Raw genomic sequence first — 14,042 nt, 5'->3', positions numbered from 1 at the left:
GGCCTAAAATTGAGGTGTCAGCAGAGCTGTGTTCCTTTCAGAGGCTCTAGGGGAGAATTGTTTGTCTTCTCTGGCTTCTAGAGGCCACCTGCATTGCTTGGCTTGTGGCCCCTTCCTCTATCTGCCTAGTCAGTCTCCTTTACTCTGGAACAGATCCTCAGCTTTTCTTTGTCCTTTAAGACACTGACATTTATTAAGAGTACAGGCCAGTTGTTCCATTGGATGTTCCTCAATTTAGATTTTCCTGATTGTTCCCTTATTATTAGAGTCAGGTAACACATTTTAGCAACAGTGATGCATAATTAAGTTGTGATCTCAGTGCTTCATATCAGGAGGCACATATTATCTGTCTCATTATTGGTGATACTATGCTTGACCAATGGTGATATATTTCTCCACTGTAAAGGTACCTTTTTTTCCTGTGTAAGTAATCAGAAATTTGTGGGGAAGATACTCTGAGGCTATTTAGATACGCTGTCTTTCAACAAACTCAATGTACTTTCAGCTAGTGGTTTAGCATCCATTAATGATAAGGCTATAGTGGTCCCCAAATGTTGAGTTTTCTTCTTCTTCTCATTATTACTAAGACAGAGTCTTGCTCTTTTGCCCAGGCGAGAGTCCAGTGGCACAATCTCAGCTCACTGCAACCTCCGCCTCCCAGGTTCAAGTGATTCTCCTGCCTCAGTCTGCCAAGTAGCTGGGATTACAGGCATGTACCATCACGCCTGGCCAATTTTTTTGTATTTTTAATAGAACCAGAGTTTCACCATGTTGGCCAGGCTGGTCTCGAACTCCTGACCTTAAGTGATCCAACCACCTTGGCCTCCCAAAGTCCTGGGATTACAGGCATGAGCCACCGTGCCTGGCCGAGTTTTCTAATTCTGTTGCTCCACCTGCATTTGTTAGTTGACATTTCCCTGTATCTGTCTTTGCCCTTTTCTAATCTGTTCTCCACAAAGCAGCTGGAGGGCTCTCTTCTCTCCTCCCCCCTCCCCACTCCCCACTCCTCTCTCTTCTCTTCTCATCTCCTCCTCTTTCTCTCTTTCTCTTTTTCTTTCTTTCACAGAATCTTGCTCTGTTGCCCAGGCTAGAGTGCAGTGGCACAATCTCTGCTCATTGCAACCCCCATCTCTAGGGTTCAAGTGATTCTCATGCCTCAGTCTTTTGAGTAGATGGGATTATAGGTACACGCCACTGTGCCCAGCTAGTTTTTTGTATTTGTTTCTCTTTAGTAGAAACAAGGTTTCACTATGTTGCCCAGGCTGGTCTCAAACTTCTGGGCTCAGGTAATCCTCCCCCCTCAGCCTCCCAAAATGCTGGGATTACAGGTGTGAGCTTCTGTGCCTGGCCTGGAGTGACCTTTAGAAACCACAAATGTGCTCTAGTCCTTCAGTGGCTTCCCTCTGCCCCTCACACATGCCAGCGTCCTTCACTGTTGCTAGGGCCCAGCATGACTTGGCCCCTTCCAAGCTGTCTGCGTGGTCTTGAGTCGCTTCCCCTTGCCCTCCACACATTGACCCTCGCAGGGCGTCAAAGATTCTATGCTCCTTTCTACCATGGGACCTTCCTGTGAGTCCCTTTGCCCGGAACTCACTTCCTTTCACTTCAAGCTCCTTTGCTCAACAAATATCCATGTCTTTCACGTGTCACATCCTAAAGGAATCCCTGCATGTGACCTCCAGACCAGGTCAGAGTCCTGGGTGTATCATCTCAGCAAATAAATAATATCATCCTCCTCCAAAGAAGCACATGTTTGCGATTACGCATTTGTGAAAATGGACCTAAGCTCCATAACGGCAGGAGCTTTGCCTAGTTTTGCTCACTCACGTGTCTGCAGCACTTAGCATGGTGCAGGCACACTTTTTGAATGAATAAATATGAGTTTAAAACAAGGATCGCAGGGAGAAGGTAGACAAGACGAGGACTGGGTTATTGTAGCCTGAGGACAAATGGGCAGGGGCTTGCTTCTAAAGGACTCAGTGGATGTGGTCATGGGACCCACTTTAGGAGAACCGTGCCTAAGGCAAGCCCTCCAGGAGGCTGGCTTGGCACAGAGCTAGGATTGTGGGCTCTTTCGAGAGGGGTGTGGCGCAGCTGAAAGGGCAGAGCTTTCATAGCCCAGTGCTGCTCACCTGCCAGCTCTCTCTGCTTCTGTACTTCATTTGGTCAGTGGCTTACATCTGACTCTCGGTTTCTGCAGCTGTACAAAGATTTCACAGCGTGGTGAGGATGAAGTGAGTCTATGGGCGGTATAACAGCAGCTAACAAGTTCAAGACACATTTGGGGTGGCATCCTGACTCTCCACCTCTTCACTGTGTGACTGGGAGCACACTGCTCAACCTCTCTGGTCCTATTTGTCTAGAAAAGGGACCAATCATAGTGAGTTCACTCATTCATTCAGCGCATATCTATTGAATGTCTACTTTTTCAAATGTTTTTAGTATTTATTTATTGGAGACAGAGTCTTGCTCTGTCACCCAGGCTGGAGTGCAGAGGTGCGATCTTGGCTCACTGCAACCTCTGCCTCCTGGGCACAGAGCCATTCTACTGCCTCAGCCTCCTGGATAGCTGGGATTACAGGTGCCTGCCAACACGCCTGACTAATTTTTGTATTTTTTGTAGAGACGGGGGTTTCACCATGTTGGACAGGCTGGTCTCGAACTCGTGACCTCAGGTGATCTGCCCACCTCGGCCTCCTAAAAGTGCTGGGATTACAGACGTGAGCCACCGCACCTGGCTGAATGACTACTTCTTTTTAGAGGCAGGGTCTCACCATGTTGCCCGGGCTGGCATGCAGCGGCTATTCACATGAGTGCCTACTTTTGGACAGGCAGTGGGGACACAGTGAACAAGACCAACAAAACTCCCTGCGTTTTGTGAGGCTTGTGTTCTGATGAGGAATAGTCAGTGGGGTAAGTGAAGGATACAGGTGAGACGTGAGACGTGGCAAGGAGTAAACCAGGGAAGGGAAGTGAAATATGTTGCAGGAATGCACAGGGGCTCCGGGAGAAAAACACTTTCTGAGTCAAGTCCTAACGGCCACGAGAGAGTGAGCATGGACTATCTTGGGCATGCTTGGCACTCAATGAGTGGCCCCACACAAGGCTTTGCCAAGCATCCTCCCTCCAATTCCAGACCTGCTCCACCCACAGCGGAGGTGAGGTGGCCTGCAGAAAAGGAATTCAGGGACACATCACCCCCTTTGGGTTTAACACCACAGGTTGTGGAATTTCAGTCTTCTGGCTTTCCTAGCGTGGCTGTTGAACTCAACATCACAAACTCAGTGGGAAAAATAAGAAACAACCCAAATACCCGTCCGGAACAAGCCTCTGATTTTCCACTGCGTAACCTTTGCAAGTTTTTCTCTCTCCCCACCAGCATCTACTTGAAATAGAGAATACACCGGCCAGGTGCGGTGGCTCACGCCTGTAATCCCAGCACTTTGGGAGGCCGAGACAAGCGGATCACCTGAGGTTGGGAGTTCGAGACCAGCCTGACCAACATGGAGAAACCCCGTCTCTACTAAAAATACAAAATTAGCTGGGTGTGGTGGCGCATGCCTGTAATCCCGGCTACTAGGGGTACTGAAGCAGGATAATCGCAGAAGTTGCAGTGAGCCAAGATTGCACCATTGCACTCTGGCCTGGGCAACAAGAGTGAAACTCCAACTCAAAAAAAAAAAAAAAAAAAAAAAGAGAATACAAATAAATGTACATAACTGAATGATTTTTTACCAAATGAACATCCGTGTAACCAGCACCCAGACCAAGAGATAGAACATCACTAGCACCCTGCCCCCCATGCTCCCTTCCCTTCAATGGGAATCACTGCCATGCCCTGTCTTCCTATACCGAAGATCAGTTTTGCCTCTTTTTATTATATTGTATGTACTCTTTTGTGTCTTGCTGCTTTTACTCAACATTATGAGACAGGAATAATACAGGGTGGCCACAGGAGAATTAAATTTCAGTCAGTAGTTTCACATGACTAGAGGCTATGGACTTATAAGACCCTGAAAACCAGGATGTGGGTCAAGCTGGCTAAGATCAACTGGACCCAACATGGCACTGGATGTGACCAGGTTTCTCCTAGGACCTCAATATACACTCATTAACATCCTAAACACACACCCACTAGTGTCTTGACGGTTCCAAGAACACCCAGATTTGGTGTAAAAATGGGTGGCACCACAGTTCCAAGAAATCTCCACCTTTTCCCAGGAATTTTCATGAATATTCCACCCCTTGGTTAAAGAAACCCATAGAGGTAGCAACCTCAAACCCCTTTACACGTGACTTTTGAGTACGCCCACATTCCCTTGAGTGTGTACTTTTCCCTTCGCAATAAATCACTGTGCTTTCACTATTTTCTGACTTATCCTTGAATTCCTTCTCACAACAGTTTCAAGAGCCTGGACACCAGCTGGGGTTGAGGCCCCATTGGTTTTTGGGGATCTCTCCTAGCCCACTGGTATCAATTATATTTGTGAGGTTGATTCATGTTGAGTGTTGCATGTATGTTTATTGTTGTTGTGGCACAGTATTTCATTGCACGAATATGCCACAATTTATTCATTCTGTTCATGGACATTTAGGTTGTTTCAAGTTTGGGGCCATTATGGATGGTACTGCATGAACGAACATTCTAGTACAAGTCTCTTGGTGAGCATAGGATGTGCATGTTCAGTTTGAGCAGCTCCTCCTATGAGTTGTCTGGGGCAGTTTAACAATTACTCTTGGCTGGGCATGGTGGCTCACGCCTGCAATCCCAGCACTTTGGGAGGCTGAGGCGGGTGGATCATGAGGTCAGGAGTTCAAAAACATCCTGGCCAACATGATGAAACCCCATCTCTACTAAAAAAAATACAAAACTAGCTGGGCGTGGTGGTGGGCACCTGTAATCCCAGCCACTCAGGAGGCTGAGGCAGGAGAATGGTTTGAACCCGGGAGTTGGAGGTTGCAGTGAGCCAAGATTGCGCCACTGCACTCCCGCCTGGCAACAGAGCGAGATTCCACCTCAATAAAACAAACAAAAACCAATTACTCTCTCACCAGCAGTGTGTGGAAGTTTGGTTGTTCCGTGTTTGGCCAACTCTTGGTGGTGTTTCATTCTAACCATTCTAGTGGGTGTCTGCATACTATTTCATTGTGGTTTAAGTTTTCAGTTCCCTGATGACTAATGAGAATGAGCACTTTCTTTTTCTTTCTTTTTTTTTTTTTTTTTTTGATGGAGTCTTGCACTGTCGCTGAGGCTGGAGTCCAGTGGTGCGATCTCGGCTCATTGCAACCTCCGCCTCCCGGGTTCACGCCATTCTCCTGCCACAGCCTTCCAAGTAGCTGGGACTACATGCGCCCACCATGCCTGGCTCATTTTGTGTATTTTTAGTAGAGATGGGGTTTCACCGTGTTAGCCAGGATGGTCTTGATCTCCTGACCTCGTGATCTGCCCACCTCGGCCTCCCAAAGTGTTGGGATTACAGGTGTGAGCCACCGCGCCTGGCCTCACTTTCATATCTTTCAGATATTCTCTTTCATAAAGTATGTTCGGTGTTTTGCCAGTTATTCTACTGGGTTGTCTTATTTCTTTGTAATTACATTTTTACATAAATTTTTTAATGTATGTAAAAATGAATACATGCTCATGATTAAAAAATTGAACAAGTTGGCCAGGTGCGGTGGCTCACACCTGTAATCCCAGCACTTTGGGAGGCTGAGTCTGGTGGATCACCTGAGGTCAGGAGTTTGAGACCAGCCTGGCCAACATGGTGAAACTCTGTCTCTACTAAAAATACAAAAAATTAGCTGGGCGTGGTGGCGGGCACCTGTAATCCAGCCTGGGCAACGAGAGTGAAACTCCATCTTAAAAAAAAAAGGAAAAAAAATGAACGAGTTACAGAACTATTTTTTGTATATTTTTTTCCAGGGAGATTCTGTGCACAAAGAAACATATATAAAATGTACATAATCCACAACTATTCTTTTTTACACAAATACAGTTTTACACAGTACACTTGACAAACCTTGAAGACCATTCATATCGATTCATAAAAATCTCTTTCAGTTTCTTTTTACAATTGCACAGCACGGTATTCCATTCATGAGTCCAACATATAAGACTTTAATATACCGATGGGCACAGAGGGTGATGCCAATTGTTAGCTTTTACAAACATGCTACAGGAATTCATCCTATACATAGACTCACCCATCTGCACAAAGATGTTTGCATCTGGGATTTCCAAAGAGAGGAAGTCCTGGGTCAAGGGGTATATGAACTTACATGTTTGTGACTCGTGTTGCCAACTTACTCTGCAAAGAGTGCAACAAATGTGAAATTGTACTAATTTGGTTTGCCCTGCAAACACAGGGTACTTGTATTACCAAATCTTTACCCATCTGCTAGGTGAAGAATGGTATTTAGGCTGGATGCAGTGGCTCACACCTGTAATCCCAGCACTTTGGGAGGCCAAGGTAGGCGGATCACCTGAGGTCAGAAGTTCGAGACCAGCCTGGCCAACGTGGTGAAACCCCATTTCTATTAAAAATACAAAACTTGGCTGGTCGCGGTGGCTCAAGCCTGTAATCCCAGCACTTTGGGAGGCCAAGACGGGCGGATCATGAGGTCAGGAGATCGAGACCATCCTGGCTAACACGGTGAAACCCCGTCTCTACTAAAAATACAAAAAATTAGCTAGGCGCAGTGGCAGGCGCCTCTAGTCCCAGCTACTCAGGAGGCTGAGGTGGGAGAATGGCATAAACCCAGGAGGCAGAGCTTGCAGTGAGCCGAGATAGCGCCACTTCACTCTAGCCTAGGCGACAGAGCGAGACTCCGTCTCAAAAAAAAAACAAAAAACAAAAAACAAAAACAACAAAACTTAGCCAGGTGTGGTTGGTGCTTGTAATCCCAGCTACTCGGGAGGCTAAGGCACGAGAATCACTTGAACCCGGGAGGTGGAGGTTGCAGTGAGCCAAGATTGCACCAGCCTAGGCGACAGAGCGAGACTCTTGTCTCAAAAAAAAAAAGTATTGCCTTATATGTTAAATTTGTATTCACTCCTTTCTGAATGTGGCTAAGCATCTTTTCACATATTCAAATAAAGCCTCTACTTTAATTTGTTGTTGTTGTTGAGATAGGTTCTCTGTTCCCCAGGCTGGAGTGCAGTGGCGTGATCTTGGCTCACTACAACCTCCACCTCCCAGGTTCAAGCAATTCTTCTGCCTCAGCCTCCCAAATAGCTGGGACTGCAGGTGCCCACCACCACACCTAGCTAATTTTTGTATTTTTAGTAGAGACTTGCCCATGCCAGGCCTGAGCCTCTACTTTAAATGGGCTATATTTCCTGTGATGAGGGCTTAGCTGGAAACAGCTCCTGAAGATTTGGTTTTTGCCTGAAGGAGACACAAAACATCCTGTAAATGGGACGTTCTGCATCCCTACACAACTTGTAGAGGAGATTTTCTGCTCCTAGGCCTTCAGTGAAATCAGAGAGAGGCAAAAACAGAACAAACACAAATTCTGTTGAACCAGTTGAACAGGAAGAAACCTTCGAACTCTAGTCTAGGGGCCAGGCACAGTAGCTCACACCTGTAATCCCAGCACTTTAGGAGGCTGAGGCGGGCAGATCACCTGAGGTCACGAGCTCGAGACCAGTCTAGCTAACATGGTGAAACCCCATTTCTACCAAAAATACAAAAAAAATTAGCTGGGTGTGGTGGCGCATGCTTGTAATCCCAGAGACTTGGGAGGCTGGGGCAGAGGAATCACTTGAAAATGGGAGGCAGAGGTTGCAGTGAGCTGAGATCAAGCCATTGCACTCCAGCTTGGGCAACAAAAGCGAAACTCCGTCTCAAAAAAAAAAAAAAAAGAAATCAAGTCTAGGCCGGGTGTGGTGGCTCATGCCTGTAATCCCAGCGCTTTGGGAGGCCGTGGCGGGTGGATCACCTGAGGTTGGGAGTTTGAGACTAGCCTGGTCAACATGATGAAACCCCATCTCTACTAAAAAAATACAAAAAGTTAGCTGGACGTGGTGGCACATGCCTGTAATCGCAGCTACTTGGGAGGCTAAAGCAGGGGAGTTGCTTGAACCTAGGAGGCAGAGGTTGCAATGAGCCAAGATCATGCCATTGCACTCCAGCCTGGGCAACAAGAGCAAAACTCCATCTCAAAAAAAAAAAAAGGAAAGAAATCAAGTCTAATCTCATATTTTAGAGATTATTTTTGTATAAAGCTGAGGGATACAGAGGGGAAATGACTTGCAGAAGACCACATATTGCTTCCGTTGAGAAACAGATGAAGATCCTTGATAAGAATGGAATTATTTTTGTCAACTGCTAGCATCTCTGTTAAGTATTTTAATGAACCAGGTGCGGTAGCTCATGCCTGTAATCCCAGCACTTTGAGGGGCCAAGGTGAGAGGATCACTTGAGTTCAAGTGACTATATTGCCTGAGCAATATAGTGAGACCACTGCCATCACCCCCAAATCTTTACAAATAAAATAATAATAATTAACCAGGTGTGGTGGCCGGCAGCTGTAATCTCAGCTACTTGGGAGGCTGAGGCATAAGGATCACTTGAGCCAAGGAGTTTGAGGCTGCAGTGAGTTATAACAGGACTACTGCACTCCAGCCTGGACAACAGAGCAAGACCTTGTCTCTCTCTCTAAACAAAAATTTTAATGATTTAATTAAAATTTAATAAACAAAAATTTTAATTTAAATTTTAATGATTTAATTGTTTTTTCTTTTAGCAAGGGTATAGTTTTACACAAGCTATACCAGTAACTAAAAGCACAGGCAATGCAAACAAGTATAAAAGAACATTTCAGGACTGTAAGCCAAAAATAAAATTTTAGGCCAGGTGTGCTGGCACATGTCTGTAATCCTAACAGTTTGGGAGGCTGAGGTGGGAGGATCACATGAGCTCAGGAGTTCGAGACCAGCCTGGGCAACATAGTGAGACCTCATCTGTATAAATTTAAATAATAATAATAATAATAAAATTTTAAAAGTTGAAAAAATAAAATTCTAAGCCCCCCAACCAACTGAATGGACCCTCCCTCTTGGCCAAGGGCATTACAAAGTTAACCTGAAAAACTAGTTCAGGCCATGACGGTGGGGGTTGGAAATGCCTCACTAACTATATATAATCCCTCCTCCTGTTGGAATTTAGGCGCAGCTGATCAGAACGAACATTGAAACAGAGATCTTAAAACTGACGAAGAAACAGACTTTTTGTCATAAGACACCAAATTCCAGCCTGACTCTGGCATCACATGACAGATAGCAGGCCCCGAGAGAAATCAGAGTATATTTCTTTTTTTTTTTGAGACAAGATCTTGCTCTGTCTCCCTGGCTGGAGTGCAGTGATGGGATGATCAGCCTCAACCTCGCGGGCTCGAGCAGTCCTCCTGCTTCAACCCCCTCGAGGAGCTGAGACTACAGGGATGCACTACCATGCCCAGCCAATTTTTAAATTTTTGTAGACAGGGTCTCATTATATCTCCCAGGCTGGTCTCAAACTGGCCTCAAGCTATCCTCCTGCCTTGGCCCCCCAATGTGCTGGGATTGTAAGCGTGAGCAATCGTCCCTGGCCCAAAGTGTATTTATTTGACATATTTTGAAATGGCCCTGCAAAGCTGTCCCCTGTGAGGAAAGTCTACATTCTGTTGAGAATCCCCTTTTCTATTCAGGTGTTTTTCTTGATCCAAGAGATAATTTACTAAGAATCTGGCCCCTTTTTTAGCTCTGTTAGGAGCTCTGAGGCTGGGCGTCGTGGCTCAAGCCTGTAATCCCAGCACTTTGGGAAGCCGAGGTATGTGGATCACCTGAGGTCAGGAGTTTGAGACCAGCCTGGCCAACATGATGAAACCCTGTCTCTACTAAAAATACAAAAAATTAGCTGGGTGTGGTGGCGGGTGCCTGTAATCCCAGCTATTCAGGAAGCTGAGGCAGGAGAATCGCTCAAACCTGGGAGGCGGAGGTTGCAATGAGCTGAGATTGCGCCATTGCACTCCAGCCTGGGTGACAAGCGTGAAACTCCATCTCAAAAAGAAAAAACTCCTAAGCCTGCTACCTGGAGGCTTCACATGCATGATGAAACCAAGGTCTCCACAACCCCTTAACTGACATTCCTTTCTATTGGCTCCAGGTCTTTAGATAATAACTCTGCGAACTAATTGCCAGAGAAAATTTTTGAATCTGCCTATGACCTGGAAGCACCCCTCCCCCAACCTCACGACCTTATTTCGGTTGTCCCACCTTTCCAGACTGAACCAATGTACATCTTACATGTATTCATTGAAGTTTTGTCTCCCTACAATGTAAAAAACAAACTGTAACCCAACCCCCTTGGGACATGTTCTCAGAATCCCCTGGGGCTATGTCCTGGGCCATTGGTCACTCATATTTGGATCAGAATAAATCTCTTCAGATATTTCACAGAGTTTGACTATTTGACTCTTTTTGTCAACAGGACCCTCTAAATTTGTCAAGGGGTAAGTTAAGCCCTGGAGACTGGATCATGTAGCATGTTTGCAACTTCTGCTTCATAGACTGTAGATTAACCCCCTTCCTCACTATTTTTGTTCTGTAGACGACTAGGAAAGACGTCCTCCCCTTCCAATCACTAAAATCTTTGTTACAGATTAACTGCCTTCTTTATTGTCCTGTACCTAAGTCACACCAGATGCCACAAAGACTCTGGCTGTCACACCTTCACTGTGGAATGTTAAATAAACCTTTTCTAAAAGGAGCACGTTGATGAATCAGATTATTGTAACCGTGCATTAAGCCTGCTACAGAAAGATGTTGAAATTCTGTTAAGCGTTCCTAAACTATTTCTCTATAAACGATCCCCAAACGTCTACACTCCATACAGTGACTTCCATTCTTTGGGAACTGTGCTTCTCAGGTGGCCATCCTCAAACTTGGAGCTTGAATAAACTCTCTTTAGATTCCAATCCTTTGATTATTTTGCATTGACAAAAGCATGGGGACTGAGCATTATGCGGTGAGGAGCCCTCCACTCTTCATTTTTTGAGAAAGACTTTAAAATGAGTGCAAAGATTATTGGGTGTGTAGGGGAAGAGAAAAAAAAAAACTCCTTATCTCTCTACCCTTTTAAACTCTTGGCTGGGGTCCCTGTAACAAAGACAAACTAGGCCAGGCGCGGTGGCTCATGCCTGTAATCCCAGCACTTTGGGAGGCCGAGGTGGGTGGATTACCTGAGGTCAGGAGTTCCAGACCAGCCTGGCCAACATGGTGAAACCCTGTGCAGAGATCACACCACTGCACTCCAGCCTGGGTGACAGAAGGAGAGTCCATCTCAAAAACAAAACAAAAAAACACAAATTAATAAGAGAAAAACAAATAGAAGTTTATTAACATGTACATCTCATATATACATAAGAGAAACTTGGGAAAGAGTAACTCGAAGAGGTAGCTTAGAATGTGGTTTCACACAGTACCTTCGACAAAGAATAATACCTTTGGCCGGGCATGGTGGCTCATGCCTACAATCCCAGCACTTTGAGAGGCCAAGGTGGGTGGATCACTTGCAGTAAGGAGTTCAAGACCAGCCTGGCCAACATGGCAAAACCCTGTCTTTACTAAAAATACAAAAATTAGTCGGGCATGGTGGTGGGCCCCTGTAATTCCAGCTACTCAGGAGACTAAGGCAGGAGAATTGCTTAAACCAAGTGGAGGTTGCAGTGAGCTGAGATTGCACCACTACACTCTAGTCTGGGAGACAGAGCGAGACTCCATTAAAAAAAAAAAGAACAATACGTTTGTAGAGAAATGACAGGACAAAGGAAAGTAGTTTGCAGCTTCCAAGGGTGGCAAACTGTGGGAAGGTTTACACATGGGAAGAAACTTTAATAGAGTAAGGTTTGTTTACAGATTCCTTTGGTGCCCTCTCTGGGCTAAGAAAAGTCTAGAGTGTCCAGTAAAACTGAATTTACACCTGCCCTTTAGGCAGAAAAGGGGGAAGATAAAGAGAACTTTTCCTGCATTTGTTGCTTCTTAATTGCCTTCAGCTGAAAATAATTTTTATGTCGAAGAGGCATATTTTGCGGTGATATATTCTGGTTTTCTTTTTCTTTTTTTTTTTTTTGAGACGGAGTTTCTGTCACCCAGGTCGGAGTGCAATGGCGCAATCTCAGCTCACTGCAATCTCTGCCTCCCAGGTTCAAGCGATTCTCCTGCCTCAGTCTCCTGAGTAACTGGGATTACAGGCGCCCAAAACTGTGTCTGGCTAATTTTTGTATTTTTAGTAGAGATGGGGTTTCACCATGTTGACCAGGATGGTTTCAAACTCCTGACCTCGGGTGATCCGCCCGCCTGGGCCTCCCACAAGTGCTGGGATTAAAGATGTGAGCCACCACACCCGGGCCTAAAGAAAACCAGAAGTTTTCTTTAGGTGTCTTCATTGAACAAGCAGGTATTGTCTGGCATACCCTTCTGGGTTATCTTGTCTTATGGGGTCTTATTTTTATCTTTAAGCTATCTAGAGTTCTAGTGGAGCATTGTATATATACCATCATTAATGAGTTAAATGAAATCTTTGACATACGTTCATTTTATATTTGTGAGTCATATTTTACTTTTTTTTTTAAAAAAGGATATGCTTTTTTTTTTTTTTTTTTTTTTGGAGACTGCTCATTCTGTTGCCCAGGCTGGAGTGCAGTGGCGTGATCTCAGCTCACTGCAACCTTCGCCTCCAGGGTTCATGATTCTCCTGCCTCAGCCTCTCGAGTAGCTGCTGGGATTACAGGCGTGCACCACCACATCCGGCTAATTTATGTGTTTTTAATAGAGACGCGGTTTCACCATTGTTGGCTGAGCTGGTCTCGAACTCCTGACCTCAAGTGATCAGCCCGCCTTGGCTTCCCAAAGTGCTGGGATTACAGGCGTGAGCCACCGCGCCTGGCCTTAAAAAACATTTTCCTACTTTCAAACACCTTAGGGCTTACTATAGGGAAGGGACCGTGGATGCTCTAGTGTCCTTCAAGGAGGAGGCCGGGGGCTCCGCGGACCTCAGGAGTCAGGCCTCCAATCCCCAGTTCAGGGCGCTTCCCTCTTTTCCCCACTGCTTTCTGGCTCAGCAATTTCCACTCCCGCTCCCGTACTTTCCCATTTCCTTAGGTCATATCCCCGCACCTAGTACAGGCCACACCTGGAGCTGGCCCTGAGACACCGCCGCGGGTTCGGCAGCCTAACAGCGTGGCTTGGACCCTGCAGCAGCCCGTAGCCACTATCCTTTCTCCTTCCGGACTTCAGTTTGGCTGCATCTCTGTCTTAGCGAGAGGGGCTGTGACTAAAAGCTGCCTTTTCTCAATGAACTGCCAGTTTGCAAGAGCCTCCGGGTCCCCTCAAACCGCCTCGAGCGCCCCTCTCCGCGGGAGCGGCGCGGCCGGAACTGCGTAGGTGCGGCGTCACTGACCTCGCCGGGTTCACTTCCGGGGCTCGCGCGGCCCCGCTATTCAGCCAAGGCTCCGGGCTCCGGCATCTGCTCGGCGGCAGCCTCCTTCAGACCTGCCTGGCGGGACCCAGGGAACCGAGCCGAGCCGCGGGGCCCGCTCCGGCCCGGCCATGAGCGCGGCCGCATGATGCGTCCCTGCCTCGGCCGCTGCAGTCGCCGCCGCCGCCGCCGCAGGCCGGGAGGAGCCGCAGCGCCGGGCGACCCCGCCCGGGCCTCGGGTGAGTGCGGCGGGCTGGGCCCGGCGGGCTGCTCACTCCCGGGTCTCCCGGCCACTCCCGGCCCTCGGCCTGCCCTATCCTTCCGTCGGTCCCGCCGCTCTCTCTCCTCCACCCCGCCGCGCACCTGCGACCTTCTGGAGTTCCTAGGGGCACCTCGGTTCCCGCACCTGACTTCCCTGCCAGGTGCCTCCTTGTCATTCCTTAGTTACTCTCTCGGGATAGGGACTAGCTTGCAGCCCCAGCTTTTTGCCTGACCTTGGGCGTGACACTCAGCTCTCCGAGCGCTGGTTTTCTGTGTGACTAATGACGGGGTGGTGGTTACAGAGCAGCCATAAACCCTGTG

At 47.1% G+C, this 14,042-nt stretch overlaps 1 protein-coding gene across 7 annotated transcripts in view; it reads left to right on the top strand.

The window, feature by feature from the left end:
* Positions 1-14,042, top strand: part of ZDHHC7 (zinc finger DHHC-type palmitoyltransferase 7) — a 58,285-nt gene that overhangs the window by 4,557 nt on the left and 39,686 nt on the right. For 3 of the 7 annotated variants that reach the window (XR_013412275.1, XM_015126726.3, XM_077987034.1), the window contains exon 1: positions 13,455-13,699. The exons of 1 other annotated variant lie outside the window; for it this stretch is intronic. The gene's annotated coding sequence lies outside the window, so the exon portion shown is untranslated. Of the gene's footprint in view, positions 1-13,454; positions 13,883-14,042 lie in introns of those variants that run through there. 3 more of the 7 variants (XR_013412276.1, XM_015126727.3, XM_077987035.1) reach the window with 1 other exon arrangement.

This window comes from Macaca mulatta, chromosome 20, assembly GCF_049350105.2.
Source record: "Macaca mulatta isolate MMU2019108-1 chromosome 20, T2T-MMU8v2.0, whole genome shotgun sequence".
NCBI lineage: Eukaryota > Metazoa > Chordata > Mammalia > Primates > Cercopithecidae > Macaca > Macaca mulatta.
Note: the sequence above shows the minus strand (reverse complement) of the source record. Positions and strands in the feature narration are given on the sequence as shown.